Source organism: Lutra lutra, chromosome 4 (assembly GCF_902655055.1).
Source record: "Lutra lutra chromosome 4, mLutLut1.2, whole genome shotgun sequence".
In the NCBI taxonomy this organism is placed as follows: domain Eukaryota; kingdom Metazoa; phylum Chordata; class Mammalia; order Carnivora; family Mustelidae; genus Lutra; species Lutra lutra.
In genome coordinates, this window is record NC_062281.1 from 93,023,764 (window position 1) to 93,044,333 (window position 20,570).

At 44.1% G+C, this 20,570-nt stretch overlaps 1 pseudogene; it reads left to right on the forward strand.

Annotated features, from left to right (window-relative positions):
* Positions 1–20,439: 20,439 nt before the first annotated feature.
* LOC125099351 (uncharacterized) lies at positions 20,440–20,570 on the forward strand (annotated as a pseudogene).

Below are 20,570 nucleotides of genomic sequence, written 5' to 3' on the forward strand. Positions count from 1 at the left end.
CTCCTGTGGGAGACACACAGAGAAGGGACCAAGTCTGGTCTCGGCTGCAGTCCCCAGGGCTGTGTGACAGGCACTTCAGTCCCTCGTGCACTCACAGAAACTGAGCAGGATGGGACTTTGGAGAATTTGAATATCAACCACATCTTACACATGAGGAAACCAAGGCCCACAGGGATTAGGAGAATTTCCCCCACCAGCTGATAGCAGTCGAGCCCCCGCACAGGCCTTGGCTGCAACTTCCCCGTCCAGGCTCCTACACACCCTCCAGAAACCCACTTCTGAATATCAGGGGACACTGGTCCATCAATATTCCCACAGTTAAAACAAAAATGTCCAGAAGGACTTTTCCCTGGAATATGCTTTTGTCACAGTTCTACACTCCTACAGTTTATACTCAGTTGGTTTACAAATTGGGTGAACTACAGTAAGTACACCCTCAAGATGGGAGAGCAGGAAGGCCTCAAGGTGGCAACTGCATTGGGGTTAGGAGTGTCTCTTCTTTTCCTGTCTCATAGATTATGGGTCATAGCTAAGGTGGTCTCCAACTGAGGTTGTTTCCAATCATCTAAGGAACTCCACCTACTGCTCAACCTACTGGTCAGTAGGGGCAGTTTGGGCCCTAACAAAGTTCTTCCTGTACCTGTTATTGCATCTGCCCCCACTGGGGGATCGAAACCACCATGTAAATATCATGAAGCCATAGGTTATTGTAGGACCCAGGCTCTTCACCTGCTGTTCTTGATCTGATGGCCCAGGAGGTGGGAAACCAAGAAAGCACTGTGTACCACCATCTGGGCCTCTGGCTCATATCAACCTTCCTCCTTTATCAGTTTCATACCTGGGACAACCCATGCAGGAACAAGTCCTTTTGAGCCATTTTGAAATGAGAAATTGAGACACAGGAAATTCAAGATGCTTAGTCAAAGTCACACTTTCCCAGTCAGGTTTGCAGCTACAGCTGTAAGATTGGAGCTCTCTTTTTTCTTGTTCTCTGTTTTAGGGATTTCTAGTGAGAATGAACAATGTCAGCCTCTGAAGCCCTCAACTGAGACTCCCAACCTGACTGTATTTTCTCATGTTTGAAATAAATAATCATGCATGCAGAATATCAACCTCAGACAAGACTGCTTTGAGACCTTTATAAAATGAGACAAAACAAGACCACCTGACAATATTGTTCAGGACAGAGGAAAACAAGCTCACAGTGCAACCTACATCCCAAACATTGTCCTCTCTTCATAAGGAAATGACTATTAACTTCTTTATTACAATCAGAGTTGCCAGTGCTAACAGTGTTCAGAGAAGAACAAACCCCACCTCTTTCCATGCTCTCCCACATCAACTACCCAAAGTCCAAATCTTAGAAGAGACCTTGATGTGTGTTCCTTCTGTCCGCAAGGAGTAAAAAAGCCAGTGTGGTTCATGAGAAATGTGTTCCTGGAAATTCGACATAAAGGAATGAACATCAGCTTTCCAGGAATGAACAGCTGTCAAAAGCAGCACCAGAAATAAAGTTGATATTGTCTATGAGATGCCCAAGCTCTGGAACTCCAGAACTTTCTTTAATCTTTAAACAGGAAAAAAAAAAAAAAGACTCTTTCTATCAAATCCCTTTAGTAACTAACATGAACCCTGGTGTTCAGGCAGATTTTCCCACCTCTGGTTTAAACAGAGACTGCTCTCAATCTCAGGGTTGAAAGTTTGAGCCACACATTGGGTACAGAGATTACTTAAAAAGTGAAATCTTAATAAAATGTTAAAAATATGGAGCGGCTTGGTGGCTGAGCTGGTTGTCTCCAACTCTTGGTTTCACTCAGGTCATGATCTCAGGGTCCCCACAGGGGAGTGAAGGGACCTCTTCAGATTCTCTCCCTTTCCCTTTCCCTTGGCCTATTCCCACCACTTGCAGGCTTGCATTGGGGCTCAGTCTCGCTCTCTGTCTCAAGTAAATAAATAAAATCTTTTAAAAATTAAAAAAGAATAAAAACAAAACAACCACTGAGGATAAGTTAGGAAAGAAGTGAGCTAAGAGAGAATGTGCACCACAGGGTAGCTTAATAAGGCCTGGGATCAGTTACCACTGGGTATTCCCAGCTGGGCTGGAAGTTCCAACCCTTCCATTAAGAGAGGAGTGAGCTCTCTGATGACCCAAGCAGAGGCAGGTGCTGGTTCTCTGTGTGGTCTCTAGCACGAAGCTGCCACTCTGGACTCTCCCTCCTTGTCTAACTGCATCAGCTCAGCAGACACTAAGCTCAAAAATCATGTCATGGAAAAAGTGCTCCATATCACTCGGCATCAGGGAAATACAAATCAAAACCACATTGAGATATCACCTCACACCAGTCAGAATGGCTAAAATTAATAAGTCAGGAAATGACAGATGCTGGCGAGGATGCGGAGAAAGAGGAACCCTCCTACACTGTTGGTGGGAATGCAAGCTGGTGCAACCACTCTGGAAAACAGCATGGAGGTTCCTCAAAATGTTGAAAATAGAACTACCCTATGACCCTGCAATTGCAGTGCTGGGTATTTACCCTAAAGATACAAACATAGTGATCCGAAGGGGCACGTGCACCTGAATGTTTATAGCAGCAATGTCTACAATAGCCAAACTATGGAAAGAACCTAGATGTCCATCTACAGACGAATGGATAAAGAAGATGTGGTATATATACACAATGGAATACTATGCAGCCATCAAAAGAAATGAAATCTTGCCATTTGTGACGACGTGGATGGAACTAGAGGGTATCATGCTTAGCGAAATAAGTCAATCGGAGAAAGACAGCTATCATATGATCTCCGTGATATGAGGGAGAGGAGATGCAACATGGGGGGGTTGAGGGGGTAGGAGAAGAGTAAATGAAACAAGATGGGATTGGGAGGGAGACAAACCATAAGTGACTCTTAATCTCACAAAACAAACTGAGGGTTGATGGGGGGAGGGGGTTGGAAGAGGGGGGTGGAGTTATGGATATTGGGGAGGGTATGTGCTATGGTGAGTGCTGTGAAGTGTGTAAACCTGCCAATTCGCAGACCTGTACCCCTGGGGATAAAAATATATGTTTATAAAGCTGTAAAAAAAAAAAAAGAAAAGAAAAAAGAAAGGATGAATACCCAAGTTTTGTAGCAACATGAACGGGACTGGAAGAGATTATGCTGAGTGAAATAAGTCAAGCAGAGAGAGTCAATTATCATATGGTTTCACTTATTTGTGGAGCATAACAAATAGCATGGAGGACAAGGGGAGATGGAGAGGAGAAGGGAGTTGAGGGAAATTGGAAGGGGAGGTGAACCATGAGAGACTATGGACTCTGAAAAACGATCTGAGAATTTTGAAGGGGTGGGGGGTGGGAGGTTGGGGGCACCAGGTGGTGGGTATTGTAGAGGGCACGGATTGCATGGAGCACTGGGTGTGGTGCAAAAATAATGAATACTGTTATGCTGAAAAAATAAAAAATTAAAAATTAAAAAAAAATCATGTCATGGAATCGACAGCAATGTGGTACCATAGAACAAGAATCTTGCCTGGGTGACAAGATGATAGGCTTTAGAAGGAAATGCTACATTTGTTTCAAGGATCAGTCAGTATCAAGATGTCACCACCCCACCCTATTGAACTGTGTGCCACTCCCATTGCATTCCTCAGGAATCTGGGGCAAAGGTCCAGCTCCCAGTGTTCATGTCTTCTGTGGCCGCCAAGGCATCCAGGACTTGGCTCACTCTGTGGGGTCTCCATTCAGGCCCTTCCCTCCCTCCCTCTTCCCACAATGCTGTGGGACAGTGGTCCCCAGGCCTTCCCCCTGCTGAGCGGGACACTTGCATCACATCTCTTGTCCCCTTGCAAACCCTCTTCCTCACACCTGGACTTACCACACATAGTTTCTGGGTATTTTTATATTTATATAAAAATACTTATTATTTATCTTACAATTTTGGCTCTGATTTCTCGCATATACCCTTCGCATTATTCAACAAGCCTTTTGGTTGTTGTTCTTTTCCTACTATTATAGGTTTCATTTTTAAGAGCTAGTTTTCTACGTGCTCCCAGTGAGACCTCAGAAGCCACAGGAAGTCTAAATCCCCAGGGGTGTGGCTGTCAATTCCTGCCTGGTCACTGGCTGGCCCTTGGGTAGGAGGGTGAGATGGGTGGGGAAAGCTGTGGGCCTGGAGTGCCTACAGAAGGTAGGAGAAGGTAACAAGGAACAGCCCTGCCTAATGGGCATGGTTTTTTGTTTGTTTGTTTGTTTGTTTTTACAATTAGAAGTATTACTTTTATTATTATTTATTTTTAATTATGGTAAAATTCATGTAACATAATATTTACCATTGCAACCATTTTTCCCAGATTTTTTTTAAGGTATAATGAGCACATAAAATTACATATATTTAAAGTGTACAACCTGATGATTTAATGTACATATTCATTATAAAATGATTTCTGCAATCAAATTAATGAACACATCACCTCACAATCACCTGAATTTTTCTTGGTAAGCAGGCTTAAGATCTATTTCCTTAGCAAGTTTCAAGGGCACTATAGATTATTATAACTACAGTCTCCATGTTATACATTAGATCCTCATAACTTATTCATCTTATAACTGAATGTTCTTACCCTTTGACCAGTATCTCCCCATATGCCCCACCTCCCAGCCACTGGTAACCAACATCCGACTCTTTGTTTCTGTGAGTTTACTTCTTTATTTTTTTATTTTTATTTTTTATTTTTTATAAACATATAATGTATTTTTATCCCCAGGGGTACAGGTCTGTGAATCGCCAGGTTTACACACTTCACAGCACTCACCATAGCATATACCCTCCCATTGTCCATAACCCCACCCCCCTCTCCCAACCCCCCTCCCCCCAGCAACCCTCAGTTTGTTTTGTGAGACTAAGAGTCACTTATGGTTTGTCTCCCTCCCAATCCAATCTTGTTTCATTTATTCTTTTCCTACCCTCTTAACCCCCCATGTTGCATCTCCACTTCCTCATATCAGGGAGATCATATGATAGTTGTCTTTCTCTGATTGACTTATTCCGCTAAGCATGATACCCTCTAGTTCCATCCACTTTGTTGCAAATGGCAAGATTTCATTTCTTTTGATGGCTGCATAGTATTCCATTGTGTATATATACCACTCTTCTTTATCCATTCATCTGTGGATGGACATCTAGGTTCTTTCCATAGTTTGGCTATTGTAGACATTGCTGCTATAACATTCAAGTGCACGTGCCCCTTCGGATCACTACGTTTGTATCTTTGGGGTAAATACCCAGTAGTGCAATTGCTGGGTCATAGGGTAGTTCTCTTTTCAACATTTTGAGGAACCTCCATGCTGTTTTCCAGAGTGGTTGCACCAGCTTGCATTCCCACCAACAGTGTAGGAGGGTTCCCCTTTCTCCGCATCCTCGCCAGCATCTGTCATTTCCTGACTTGTTAATTTTAGCCATTCTGACTGGTGTGAGGTGATATCTCAATGTGGTTTTGATTTGTATTTCCCTGATGCTGAGTGATGTGGAGCACTTTCATGTGTCTGTTGGCCATCTGGATGTCTTCTTTGCAGAAATGTCTGTTCATGTCTTCTACTCATTTCTTGATTGGATTATTTATTCTTTGGGTGTTGAGTTTGCTAAGTTCTTTATAGATTTTGGACACTAGCCCTTTATCTGATATGTCGTTTGCAAATATCTTCTCCCATTCTGTCAGTTGTCTTTTGGTTTTGTTAAGTGTTTCCTTTGCTGTGCAAAAGCTTTTGATCTTGATGAAATCCCAATAGTTCATTTTTGCCCTTGCTTCCCTTGCCTTTGGCGATGTTCCTAGGAAGATGTTGCTGCGGCTGAGGTCGAAGAGGTTGCTGCCTGTGTTCTCCTCAAGGATTTTGATGGATTCCTTTCTCACATCGAGGTCCTTCATCCATGTTGAGTCTATTTTCGTGTGTGGTGTAAGGAAATGATCCAATTTCATTTTTCTGCATGTGGCTGTCCAATTTTCCCAACACCATTTATTGAAGAGGCTGTCTTTTCCATTGGACATTCTTTCCTGCTTTGTCAAAGATGAGTTGACCATAGAGTTGAGGGTCTATTTCTGGGCTCTCTGTTCTGTTTCCTTGATCTATGTGTCTGTTTTTGTGCCAGTACCATGCTGTCTTGATGATGACAGCTTTGTAATAGAGCTTGAAGTCCGGAATTGTGATGCCACCAACTTTGGCTTTCTTTTTCAATATTTTTTGGCTATTCGAGGTCTTTTCTGGTTCCATATAAATTTTAGGATTATTTGTTCCATTTCCTTGAAAAAAATGGATGGTACTTTGATAGGAATTGCATTAAATGTGTAGATTGCTTTAGGTAGCATAGACATTTTCACAATATTTATTCTTCCAATCCAGGAGCATGGAACATTTTTCCATTTCTTTGTGTCTTCCTCAATTTCTTTCATGAGTACTTTATAGTTTTCTGTGTATAGATTCTTAGTCTCTTTGGTTAGGTGTATTCCTAGGTATCTTATAGTTTTGGGTGCAATTGTAAATGGGACTGACTCCTTAATTTCTCTTTCTTCTGTCTTGTTGTTGGTGTAGAGAAATGCAACTGATTTCTGTGCATTGATTTTATATCCTGACACTTTACTGAATTCCTGTACAAGTTCTAGCAGTTTTGGAGTGGAATCTTTTGGGTTTTCCACATAGAGTATCATATCATCTGCAAAGAGTGATAGTTTGACTTCTTCTTTGCCGATTTGGATGCCTTTAATTTCCTTTTGTTGTCTGATTGCTGAGGCTAGGACTTCTAGTACTATGTTGAATAGCAGTGGTGATAACGGACATCCCTGCCGTGTTCCTGACCTTAGCGGAAAAGCTTTCAGTTTTTCTCCATTGAGAATGATATTTGCAGTGGGTTTTTCATAGATGGCTTTGATAATATTGAGGTATGTGCCCTCTATCCCTACACTTTGAAGAGTTTTGATCAGGAAGGGATGCTGTACTTTGTCAAATGCTTTTTCAGCATCTATGGAGAGTATCATATGGTTCTTGTTCTTTCTTTTATTAATGTGTTGTATCACATTGATTGATTTGCGGATGTTGAACCAGCCTTGCAGCCCTGGAATAAATCCCACTTGGTCGTGGTGAATAATCCTTTTAATGTACTGTTGAATCCTATTGGCTAGTATTTTGCATCTGTGTTCATCAAGGATATTGGTCTGTAGTTCTCTTTTTTGTTGGGATCCTTGTCTGGTTTTGGGATCAAGGTGATGCTGGTCTCATCAAATGAGTTTTGAAGTTTTCCTTCCATTTCTATTTTTTGGAACAGTTTCAGGAGAATAGGAAGTAGTTCTTCTTTAAATGTTTGGTAGAATTCCCCCGGGAAGCCGTCTGGCCGTGGGCTTTTGTTTGGAGATTTTTGATGACTGTTTCAATCTCCTTACTGGTTATGGGTCTGTTCAGGCTTTCTATTTCCTCCTGGTTCAGTTGTGGTAGTTTATATGTCTCTAGGAATGCATCCATTTCTTCCAGATTGTCAAATTTGTTGGCATAGAGTTGCTCATAGTATGTTCTTATAATTGTCTGTATTTCTTTGGTGTTAGTTGTGATATCTCCTCTTTCATTCATGATTTTGTTTATTTGGGTCCTTTCTCTTTTCTTTTTGATAAGTCTGGCCAGGGGTTTATCAATCTTATTAATTCTTTCAAAGAACCAGCTCCTAGTTTCGTTGATTTGTTCTATTGTTTTTTTTTTTTTTGTTTCTATTTCATTGATTTCTGCTCTGATCTTTATGATTTCTCTTCTCCTGCTGGGTTTAGGGTTTCTTTCTTGTTCTTTCTCCAGCTCCTTTAGGTGTAGGGTTAGGTTGTGTACTTGAGACCTTTCTTGTTTCTTGAGAAAGGCTTGTACCGCTATATATTTTCCTCTCAGGACTGCCTTTGTTGTGTCCCACAGATTTTGAACCATTGTGTTTTCATTATCATTTGTTTCCATGAATTTTTTCAATTCTTCTTTAATTTCCTGGTTGATCCCTTCATTCTTTAGAAGGATGCTGTTTAGTCTCCATGTATTTGGATTCTTTCCAAATTTCCTCTTGTGATTGAGTTCTAGCTTCAGAGCATTGTGGTCTGAAAATATGCAGGGAATGATCCCAATCTTTTGATACCGGTTGAGACCTGATTTAGGACCCAGGATGTGACCTATTCTGGAGAATGTTTCATGTGCACCAGAGAAGAATGTGTTTCATGTGCACCAGAGAAGAATGTGTATTCAGAATATTCTGAATATATCTGTGATGTCCATCTGGTCCAGTGTGTCATTTAAGGCCTTTATTTCCTTGTTGATCTTTTGCTTGGATGATCTGTCCATTTCAGTGAGGGGAGTGTTAAAGTCCCCTACTCTTATTGTATTATTGTCGATGTGTTTCTTTGATTTTTGTTATTAATTGGTTTATATAGTAGACTGCTCCCACGTTAGGGGCATAGATACTTAAAATTGTTAGATCTTCTTGTTGGACAGTTCCTTTGAGTATGATATAGTGTCCTTCCTCATCTCTTATTATAGTCTTTGGCTTAAAATCTAATTGATCTGATATAAGGATTGCCACCCCTGCTTTCTTCTGATGTCCATTAGCATGGTAAATTGTTTTCCACCCCCTCACTTTAAATCTGGAGGTGTCTTCGGGTCTAAAATGAGTTTCTTGTAGTCAACATATAGATGGGTTTTGTTTTTTTTAATCCATTCTGATACCCTGTGTCTTTTGATTGGGGCATTTAGCCCATTAACATTCAGGGTAACTATTGAGAGATATGAATTTAGTGCCATTGTATTGCCTGTAAGGTGACTGTTACTGTAGATTGTCTCTGTTCCTTTCTGATCTACTACTTTTAGGGTCTCTCTTTGCTTAGAGGACCCCTTTCAATATTTCGTGTAGTGCTGGTTTGGTGTTTGCAAATTCTTTCAGTTTTTGTTTGTCCTGGAAGCTTTTTATCTCTCCTTCTAATTTCAATGATAGCCCAGCTGGATATAGTATTCTTGGCTGCATGTTTTTCTCATTTAGTGCTCTGAATATATCATGCCAGCTCTTTTTGGCCTGCCAGGTCTCTGTGTATAAGTCTGCTGCCAATCTAATATTTTTACCATTGTATGTTACAGACTTCTTTTCCCAGCTGCTTTCAGGATTTTCTCTTTTTCACTAAGACTTGTAAATTTTAGGTGACGGGGTGTGGACCTATTCTTGTTGATTTTGAGGAGGGTTCTCTGCACCTCCTGGATTTTGATGCTTGTTCCCTTTGCCATATCAGGGAAATTCTCTCCAATAAACCTCCTTCTCCCCTCTCTCTTTCTTCTTCTTCTGGAATCCCAATTATTCTAATGTTGTTTCGTCTTATGGTGTCACTTATCTCTCGAATTCTCCCCTCGTGGTCCAGTAGCTGTTTGTCTCTCATTTGCTCAGCTTCTTTATTCTCTGTCATTTGGTCGTCTATATCACTAATTCTTTCTTCTGCCTCATTTATCCTAGCAGTGAGAGCCTCCATTTTTGATTGCACCTCATTAATAGCTTTTTTGATTTCAACTTGGTTAGATTTTAGTTCTTTTATTTCTCCAGAAAGGGCTTTTATATCTCCCAAGAGGGTTTCTCTAATATCTTCCATGCTGTTTTCGAGCCCGGCTAGAACCTTGAGAATCTTCATTCTGAACTCTAGATCTGACATATTACCAATGTCTGTATTGATTAGGTCCCTAGCCTTCAGTACTGCCTCTTGGTCTTTTTTTTTTTTGTTGTGAATTTTTCCGCCTTGTCATTTTGTCCAGATAAGAGTATGTGAAGGAGCAAGTAAAATACTAATAAGGTGGCAAAGACCCCAGGAAAATATGCTTTAACCAAATCAGAAGGGACCCCAAATCATGGCTGTGAGAAAGGGGATAAAAAGAGGTTCAGAAAAAAAAGAAACAATTAAAAAAAAAACGAATAAAGAAAAAATATAAAAAGGAAAAAATATATATATATTAGATAAACTAGTTAAAAAAGGTTAAAAAAGGAAAGGGTAAAAGTTAAAAAAAATTAGCAGAAGAAGAAAAAAAATTGAAAAAAAATTAAATTAACTGCAAGGCTAAAGAATCATGGGGAGAAAGCCATGAGTTCCGTGCTTTGCTTTTTCCTCCTCTGGAATTCCACTGCTCTCCGTGCTATTGAAACTGCACTCCTTGGTAGGTGAACTTGGTCCTGGCTGGATTTCTTGTTGATCTTCTGGGGGAGGGGCCTGTTGCAGTGATTCTCAAGTGTCTTTGCCCCAGGCGGAATTGCACCGCCCTTACCAGGGGCCGGGCTGAGTAATCTGCTTGGGTTTGCTTTTGGGAGCTTTTGTTCCCTCAGCGCTTTCCGTAGAGTTCCGGACGGGAATGAAGATGGTGGCCTCCCAGTCTCCCGCCTGGAGAAGCCAAGAGCTTGGGGCCCCACTCTTCAGTGCGCCCTCAGAGAATAGCGCCCAATCACTCCCATCTCCCTGGCCTCGGGATGCACTCCGAGCTCACCCAGCCTGCGACAGGTTGTGTAACCCCATTCTGAGAGCTCACTCCTCGGCTCTGTCTCTGTAGCCAGCTTCCCCATTCTAATATCTGCAAGCTCGGCGATACTCAGACTACCCCGGTCCTTCTGTGACCCTGCGGGACCTGGGGCCACACTGACCCCACATGGGCTTTGAAAGGGTCCGTAGACAAAAGGACGAGACTGATACAAAGTGAAAGTTAAGCAGGGCTTTATTTCACGCCAGCACCAAAAACTGGAACCGAACGTTCGGGTCTCATAGGCCAGTTTTTATAGATAAAAGCCATATAATTGGGTTTGACCAATGAGAATGTAGCGCACAGAAAACGTCATACAATTAGGCTAGGTTACACACGGGTGGCTAATTGGATTACATTTCATCCCATGATAGTCATCTAATTTAGCCTATGACCTTGCCTGAAATTGGCGCCTTTTTTTGGTGCCTGATAGGCGGGGCTCACACTCCTTGGCGGGTAATACATGTCCTTTCCCTTGATTGGACGTTTCCACCTGGCCGGACACATCCTTGTATTTGGACTCCGTTATCTCTGGTCAGCCTGACATATCCTGCTCCGTTATTGGGGCTATTTGGCCATATTTTATTAGCCGGCCATATTTCTAAGCGCTTTCCCTTTGGGGGAAGGGGCAGGTTCAATCTAAGTTCACTACCTATATATCAAGATGGCTATTCTATGGGGATGAAGCTAGTACTAAGTAGGCCCTTACAGGCTTCACCCCGGTTTAGCCTCTGGAGTGATGTCCCTCAGCGGAACAGACTTTTTTTTTTTTTTTAAAGGTTTTATATATTTATTTGACAGAGATCACAAGTAGGCAGAGAGGCAGGCAGAGAGAGATGAGGAAGCAGGCTCCCCACCAGGCAGAGAGCCTGATGTGGGGCTTGATCCCATAACCCTGGGATCATGACCTGAGCCGAAGGCAGAGGCTTTAACTCACTGAGCCACCCAGGCGCCCCTCAGTGGAACAGCCTTTTAAAAGTCCTGATTTAGTGCTCAGTTGCTCCGCCACTTGCCAGGAGCCAGCCTCCCTCCCCCTCACCCCCCCGTGGTCTATCTTCCTGTCCCTTTGGATTCACTTCTCCACCAGTCCTACCTTTCAGAAAGTGGTTGATTTTCTGTTTCTAGAATTGCTGTTCTTCTCTTCGATCTCCTGTTGGATTTGTAGGTGTTTGCAATCTTTAGATAAGCTATCTAGCTGATCTTCTGCTACCTGATGTAGTCTCAGCCTGCTACTTCTCCGCCATCTTGACTCCTCCCTCCTTCTTTATTTTTTTAAAAAATCCATATATAGATGAGAGCACACAGTATTTGTCTTTCTGGCTTTTTTCACTTAATATAATGACCTCCAGTTTCATCCATGTTGACACAAATAGCAGAATTTCCTTCTTTTTCTTGACAAAATAATATTTACATTTTCTTTATCATTAAAACATAATGAATATACAATATTATATTAGTTTCAGGTGTACAACACATTAATTTGACAATTATAAACACTTCAGTATTACACAATAAGTGTAATCAGCATCTGTCACTATACCCCGTTATGAAAATATCATTAACTATATTCTTTGTGCTAGACTTTTCATGTCCATGACCCACATTTTCTTCACCCATGCAACACTTAGGTTGTTTCAATGTCTTGGCTCTTGTGAACAATGCTGAAGTGAACATGGGGTGCAGATATCTCTTTGAGATGTGTTTTCATTTCCTTTGGATATACACCCCAAAGTGGGATTGCTGCATCACGTGGTAGTTTTACTTTCATTCTTTTGGGGGAAAAAAAAAGGCTGTATCAATGTACGTCTCTACTAGTGTACAAGGGTTCCATTTTCCCCACAACCTTGCCAACACTTGTTATCTTTTTTCTTTTTTATATTAGCAATTCTAACTGTGACATAATATTTCATTGTGGTTTGATTTGCATTTCCATGATCCTTTGGAAAGCTATCTATTCAGTCCTTATCCATTTTTAAAAATGTATTTATTTATTTATTTTAAAAGATTTTATTTATTTATTTGACAGAGAGAGCGAGAGACACAAGCAGGCAGAGCAGCAGAGGGAGAGGGAGAAGCAGGCTCCCCACTGAGCAGGGAGACCTATGTGGGACTCGATCCCAGGACCCTGGGATCATGACCTGAGCTGAAGGCAGTCGCTTAACAACTGAGCCACCCAGGTGCCCCCCAATTTTTTTATTTTTTATTTCTTATTAACATATAATGTATTATTATCCCCAGGGGTACAGGTCTGTGAAACACCATATTTACACACTTCACAGCACTCACCATAGCACATACCCTCCCCAAAGTCCATAACCCAACCACCCTCTCCCTACCCCCCTCCCCCTGACAACCCTCAGTTTGTTTTGTGAGATTAAGGGTCTCTTATGGTTTTTGTCCCTTCTGATCCCATCTTGTTTCATTTTTTCCTTCCCTACCCCCAAGTCTCCCACACTGCCTCTCAAATTCCTCATATCAGGGAGATCACATGATAATTGTCTTTCTCTGATTGATTTATTTTGCTCAGCGTAATACCCTCTCATTCCATCCACGTTGTCGCAAATGGCAAGATTTCATTTCTTTTGATGGCTGCATATTATTCCATTGTGTGTGTATATATATATATATATATACATATATATATATGTATATATATATATATATATATACCACCTCTTCTTTATCCATTCATCTGTTGGTGGGCATCTAGGTTCTTTCCATAGTTTGGCTATTGTGGACATTGCTGCTGTAAACATTCAGGTGCACGTGCCCCTTCGGATCACTACATTTGTATCTTTAGGGTAAATACCTAGTAGTGCAATTGCTGGGTCATAGGGTAGCTCTATTTTCAACATTTTGAGGAACCTCCATGCCATTTTCCAGAGTGGCTGCACAAGCTTGCATTCCCGCCAACAGTGTAGGAGGGTTCCCCTTTCTCCGGATCCTTGCCAGCATCTGTCATTTCCTGACTTGTTAATTTTTGCCATTCTGACTGGCATCGAAGTGGTATCTCATTGTGGTTTTGATTTGTATTTCACTGATGCCAAGTGATGTGGAGCACTTTTTCACGTGTCTGTTGGCCATCTTGATGTCTTCTTTGCAGAAATGTCTGTTCGTGTCCTTTGCCCATATCTTGATGGGATTATTTGTTCTTTGGATGTTGAGTCTGATAAGTTCCTTATAGATTTTGGATACTAGCTCTTTATCTGATATGTCATTTACAATTAACTTTTCCCAGATATTCTGCCAGAATACATTTGTTTCCCTGGCCAGCCCCACTGAAGGGACATCATAACACCTAAAAGGATCACAGTTTCTTCTCTTCCCCAAATTGTCTAGGGGGAGTTTTTAGGCACAGCTTAAAAAGCAGCAGGGATTCAAGTTTATTTCCTGACAAAGGGTACACTGGCTTCTCCCAGCATTGCTCTTTCGTCAGTGCCAGATTTCTGATAGAGAGCTATGCATATTGTTAGAAGAAATAGCATGACCCTCTCTGGAACCCACCACTTAGGAACATGCTTTCTTTTTGCTGGCTCCCCATCCCCCATTTCCCTTCATTACCTATTTGACCAACATCCTTCCCCCAGTGATGCACCCAGCTCAGAGGGACTGCTTAACCTGCAGGTGGGGCCAAGGACAAGTATATATCTGCCTAGAAAGGGGCTGCCTTCAGAGTCAGCCATGATGTGGCTACGTGCGGTCATAAGCCAGCCTAGAGCACCATTAGGAAATAGTTCTGTCAAATTTAGTGGTATGGGTTTTTTACACCTTTTTTGATATAAATTTCTTTTTATAAATATGTTTAGATTTAGGCCTGGCATCAGACAAAATAAAAGAAAAATGCTGTGAAGTGGGAAAGATATTACATTATTAAATTATACCGAGTTGTGTAATTGCAGTCTCCATTAACCGCCCCCCACCCATGCCATAGCTCTCAAAACTTTTCAGTAGAGTTTCCACGTGCCCTCAAATAGAGTCTAAGGATATAATAATTTGAACTATTCTCCCACTGTTCCACTTTTCCCCCTATCCTCTACTGAATGCAAGGTATTTCGACTGCCCATTCCCATTTTCAGAGAGACTGCAGTGAGGGCAGAGAGTAATGTGGCCATCCAGGGAATATTCTGTTTCTTGGTCTACATCCCTACTTAGCGTGCCAACTTTTGTTGGCCAGTGGACTTCTGAGCACATATGGAAACCCAACAAGTACTGAAAGTATAGGGTCTCTGGGTTGATCTTGGGAAGTGTCAGCCAACATTTAGAATTCTCTCAGGGCTCAGAATGGCTCTTGATCTGCAAGGACCAAGATAATTCCCCTATCCTTTCCTGAGAGAAGGAACTCCAGATTCCTGACGCAGCACCTTACGATTTCCAAGGCAAAACACACACACAGACGCACACACACCCTCCACTATTTTCTTGTTGGCAAAAATGTTTACAAGTCTGTGACATGCAGCTGAGTTAGATTCAAGGAAGTGTGGGAGAAATATATAGAGGGCAACACTTGGAACAACACTGAGCTCCCCACCCAGAAGAGCTCCGAGGCCTCAGCCTGGGATGCTGGTGGCAGGGAGAGGCATGCCTATGGAATGCTGAAAAGGAGCAAGAGGATGGTGGGGGGGGGATGTCGCCAACAAGGAGTGTAGGGGGAAAGAGAGAGGGAAGTTGGGAAGGTGAGAGGGTGAGATTGCTCTGGCCTGGCCTCCTGCTGGGAGCAGCTCCAGAGCCCTGAGTCTTCCTTGCAGTGGCCTCCGGGGACATTATGGTCCTTCTGGTTGGAGCGGGTGTGCAAAGAGCAATGACTCCTGTACTCTTCTATCCCTGTGTGTGCTGATCCAAGGCTCCGGGGTGAGGTGACCTTCCATCTGTTGCTCCTCCTCACTAAGGGCAAAATCCAGGGGTGGCCCCACGCAGAAGGATAGAATTCTATATTCAGCTAGAATATCTTTCAAATCTCCAAGTGTGTAAAAAGCGTGTGGGAAGGAAGAAATAAAGTTGACCTTGTACAACACAGGTTGGAACAACACATATACACTTTCGGGTGCACTTTTTATGAACAAAGCATACTGCTGTAACTATATGTTCTCTTCCTTATGATTGTCCTAATAACATTTTTTTCTCTAGCTTACTTTATTATATGTATATAGTGTAGAATACAAATAACTTGTAAAAGAGGGGTCAATCAACTATGTTTTCACTAAGGCTTCCAGTCCACAGCTGCTATTAGTAGTTCAGTCACAGGGGAGTCAAAAGTTATACACAGATTTTTGACCTTGAGAGTCAGCACCCTTAACCCTGCATTCTTCAAGGGTCAGCCTGCATCTCTATTTACAAAGGACATGCTCCTAAACACAGAAAAATCTCAAGTCATCCACACACAAAAATATTAGCATCTATAAACTCATTCTGTAAGGTTGCAGGGACCATGTATACACACATCAGTTGTGTTTCTATGCACTAGCAATGAGCGATCGGAGAAGGAGATTAAGAAAGCAATTTCATTGACAGTGGCACCCAAAACAGTAGAATATTTAGGCATCAATTCATTCAAGGAGAAGTAAGACCTGCTCACTGAATAGTAGAAAACATTGCTGTAGGAGATTACAGATCTAATGGGAAAGACAGCTCTGTGCATGTACGGCTGATTTACTGTAGTTCCTATGGCGATATTACTCACAGGGATCTACAGAGTCAACATCATTCTATCAGAATTTCTATTCTACATTTTCTAGTTGCTATCAATCCCTTGCAGTAACTTTCCTTTCAGACATTGTCACTTTTGGCTCTTAGATGGGGTCTTTTTTATATTTTCCATTTATCTATTTCACATTTTCAATGGATGGTAAACACTTACACTAAATGTTCTCATGTCCTTTTCTGCTGGCTCTCCCATCTACACCAGCTCTGGGTTCTGTTCAGATGACTGATCTGCCTCCTGATTAGGGGTCATTTCTCCTGTGAGAGCTTCAGGCCGAGTTCCCTCTACTGCTTTCAAATAACTGCCCCTGAGTTGCAGACCTTGCTGTCCATGGAGCCCCTGAGCAGGACCGCGCTGCACGTTGCCCCAGTGCCCCTCCACAGCTCTGGCTAGGTGACTTTCCATAACCCTGTCCTCCTGGGGACAGTGTCCTGGGGTCTCACAGCTCAGTGTCCTCACCTCCAGGAGGTCCATGGGGCTCCTCCTCAGGTTCCCCTCCCCTGTGGCCTCGCTTGGAAATTCTCTGGAGCCAGTTCCTTGGAGCAGATGTAAGGCTCCACTCACCTGCGTGCTTCCCTGTTTCAGAAGGTTGTCTTCTTTCCCTGATGCCCAGAAACTTGGAAATCTGCATTTCATGCATCTTGGGTGTCTTTGCAGTTGCTTTGTTGTTTCAGGCAGGAGGGTAAATTGCAGTTGTGCGGGGTCCCTATTGGGGTGGCTCCCGTATTTTAAAATCAAGCTGGGAAAGGTCATCTAGATTCTGAATATGGACTTGTACAGAATGTAGAACCAGAGCCAAGGTGAAACCTTGAAGTAAGAAAACCCTTATAAGTTTGTGTTTACAAAGCACTGAGTCAGACCAAAGGGCAGCCTTTGTTGTGTACTTTTTTTCTTTTTAAGAGAAGCCTGTGCCCTTATGGGCCCAACAGGCTACTTGAGAAGGATGAAGCAGGAGGACTGAGTGGCCCCAGGACCCCCATGCAGGGCTGCCCTTCTTTCCAGGTTGGAGGTGATGGAGACCTCGCTCACGTAGTAGCTTGATTTCCACCTGGTTGAACGTCTAGCCATTGTAGGCAGTCTCCTTGCTGCCCACCATCTCTGGCAGGAGAATCAGGTCTGGTAGGTGCACCTTAACGGCCTGGGGTTGTCCATGGGGGAGCCTCCTTCCTGGCCTTGCCCAGGGGCTTCAGCACTGAGTATCTTCTCCTCCATCAAGAGGGGTCAGCCTCTGCCACTGGGGGGCACTGTGCGGTGGCAGATCCTGCTCTGAGGCCCAGTCACAGAGCCTGTGGAGGTGCACCTGGAGGCTGAGGCAGAACCTGGGGAAGGTGAGCTTCTTCTGCTGCTCCACTGCTGCCATCTTGTCAGCTTTTCTGAGACAGTTTTTCCTTGACACTGGGGGAGAGGGCAGGAGCCCCCTGCCCCTTGTGCAGGGGCTGAGAGGATGCTGCCCTGAGGTCTATGGTGAAGAGCCCTCCTGTGCCAGTAGGCATGGCTCTTTAGAGTTCCTGAGCCTGCCCTGCTCATTTCTCTTCTCTCCAGTGTCCTTCCCAGGAAGGATGAGCATGAAGACCACGTGGCCTCATGGGAAGTGTGGGTTTCTCACAGAATTTCTAGGGTGTCTCATGGGTAACATTGAGCCCAGGGCTGAGTTCTGTTCCCTAGGATAAAGGGAGAGCCCCCAGTTGTGTCAAAGCCTTGGACTGCAAGGCTGGTGCTAAAGGAGGGCCAGGGATTCCTAGCTCCCATCCAGGCACTCCCCTGCTGGTCCCAGGAGACCAGAAAAAGGGCTCCACTCACACACATTTTTTACCTTACAGTTCTGAGGGTGCAAGGTCCCAACAAGGATCTCACTGGACTAAAATCCAGATGTCCACATGGACCTTCCCTTCTAGAGGCTCTAGGAGAGGGTGGAAATTAGTCAAGGGAAACCGCACTAAAATGCAGTCCCAAGGTTTTAGCAAGGGAGCTCCTCTGCCCTTCTTACCTCCTAGGGCACTGCAGCCCCAGGGGAGGGGCTGATCTGACCTTACAGGAACTTGACATTGCACAGGCATAGGCCTCTACTAACCTGGCCAGAGGAAGAAATGCTAGCTTTTCCTCCCAGGGAGACACCAACACTCTTCCGACTCACAGTTCACACCAATGGACTTTTAGAACAATCTTCCCAACTGACCCCTTTCCTCTAAAATGAAGAGTGTCTCTCCCATTTGTTCTCTGGACTCGCCTATGGATTTGCCAATGTTGGTTTTTCCAAGATCGCCTCCCCCTTTTATTCCCAACAAATTCCATTTTTGCTGGTAAAATAACCAGCAGTTGCTATTTTTTTAGGTGAACCAGGCAGTGTGTCTCTTTGCCTGTTCCAGCTTTTAGAGGCCCCTCCTCCATGCTCAGCCCCAGCAGGCAGAGTCCTCCTCACGCAGCATCCTTCTGACCTCCTTCTCTGCCTCTTCCAGTTTTAAGACTCCCTTATTATTCCAGGGGGCTGCTAGAAAATCCGGGATCATCTCCCCATCTCAAAGTCCTTAACATAAGCATTTCTGCAGGGTCTCTTTTGCTGCTGATGGAACACGTGCAGAAGTTTCTGGTGATGGAGATTTGGAATACAGGTGAGGTTTGGTGGAGTGTGGTAGGGAGCTAATGACGAAGAAAGAATTCTTATGATGTTATTCTTACAATGTCTCTGATGCAAAATGTTGGTTTTATTAAAGCATGGGACAGGACCCTTGGGCGGAAAGAGCTGCTGCCCTGGGGTTGGGATCCAAGGCCCATTATACACTTGGGCATTAGGGGTAGGGAGAAAGGGAGGTTTTCAAATGAACTTTCATATGCTAAGAGGACCTACAAGATACTAGAGGCCTTTGCCATTGTAAAATTAGGTTGATTTTCCCTATAGTAAGGTATTACTGATAAGACAGCTGGCAGCTTCCTGGAACTGTCATGCAGATCCCACCCAGGAGTAGGAGGTCAGGGGTTCAGAGAGTCAGCCTGTGCTTTGTCCTTTAGCTAGCTTTCTGCTTCCTCCTCTGTCATTACCATGGACACCTCCTAGGGAGGGAGCCTTATTCTGCTCAGTGCCGCACTATGAGCTCAGGTGACAACTAAAGTTGAGTGCCCCTCTGTTCCCCAATCTTTTCTAATTTCAACAATCTGGTAAAAGGAAAGCCCTTCCTCAAGGCGCAATCAAGATGAAGGCAAATCAGGACCCTAGGACACTCAATCCAGGGCCATACAATTGCCCAAGTACTGGTCTCTTGGGAGTATTTGTTTTGCTTTGTTTCCCAGACCTGGATATTTTCCGTCCACAGGCCGACTTTGTTGCCAAAATCTCATCCAAGGGGAAACGCCCCGCGCTGGAGGGAGGGAAGGCGGTGGCAGAGGGGGTGGCCTGGCACCCCGCTAACCCCCTGCTGTGAACTCTGAGCCCAGTCTAAGGGAGCAGAAGGGACGGCTTCCTTTGGCCCTGCCCTCAAAAGCGGGATCCTTGGGCGTTCTCTCTCCGGTGGCCACGAGGGGGCGCCGCGTCCCTGCCCAAGGAGTCCGCCTGGTGAAGAAGCCAGCCCTGGTGGTTTTCTCACGGCCTGGGATGTTGCTGGCAGGTGTCAGCCAGAGGGCCAGCCCAGAGATTGCTGACTTTTGGCTCCCTGCCCCATCCCGCAGGGTGTCCAGACCTGGGGGTTGTGTGGAGGACTGGCTAGGAGGCTGAGCCCCACAAGTGCAGCCAACGCACTCTGTCTCCTCAAAGCAGGTTCTAAGGAGCAGGAGAGAGAGAGAGAGAGAGAGAGAGAGAGAGAGAGAGAGAGAGAGAGAGAGAGAGAGAGAGAGAGAGGAGAGAGAGATGGGTCTGTGCTTCTCTGCTGGAAAGTCCTCCCTCATGTTCCTCTCGGGCTGGGGCAGCCTTCCCTGTGCTGAGTGCTCTGTGTGCGTGCGTGCGTGTGTGTGACCTCACGGACAGGGCGTGTCTGATGTAAATCAGTTACCATTAGGCGGCGGTTCTGGGCGGGACAATTCCTGGGGCAGAGGATGAAGCCGTGCTGTGGCTTCCATTGCATTAGGAAGACTCCTGTGGAGGGTGAGGATGCTTGGGGCAGGAGTGGGTGCCGAGGGTTTTGGGGTGTTGGTTGGCGAGTGAGTGTGTGTGCAGGGCGGATGGCGGGTGAGGCTGGTATGGGGCCAGCGGAGGCGGAGCCATTCATAGTTACCTCACAGAGAAGATATCTATCAAAGTAGATGGTTTTCCCAGGTTGAGGCTTGTCCATTCCAAATGTGGGAAACTTGACTGCCTGATTTGTGATAATAAGGGAGTGCGTTCATGCTCTCCTTAG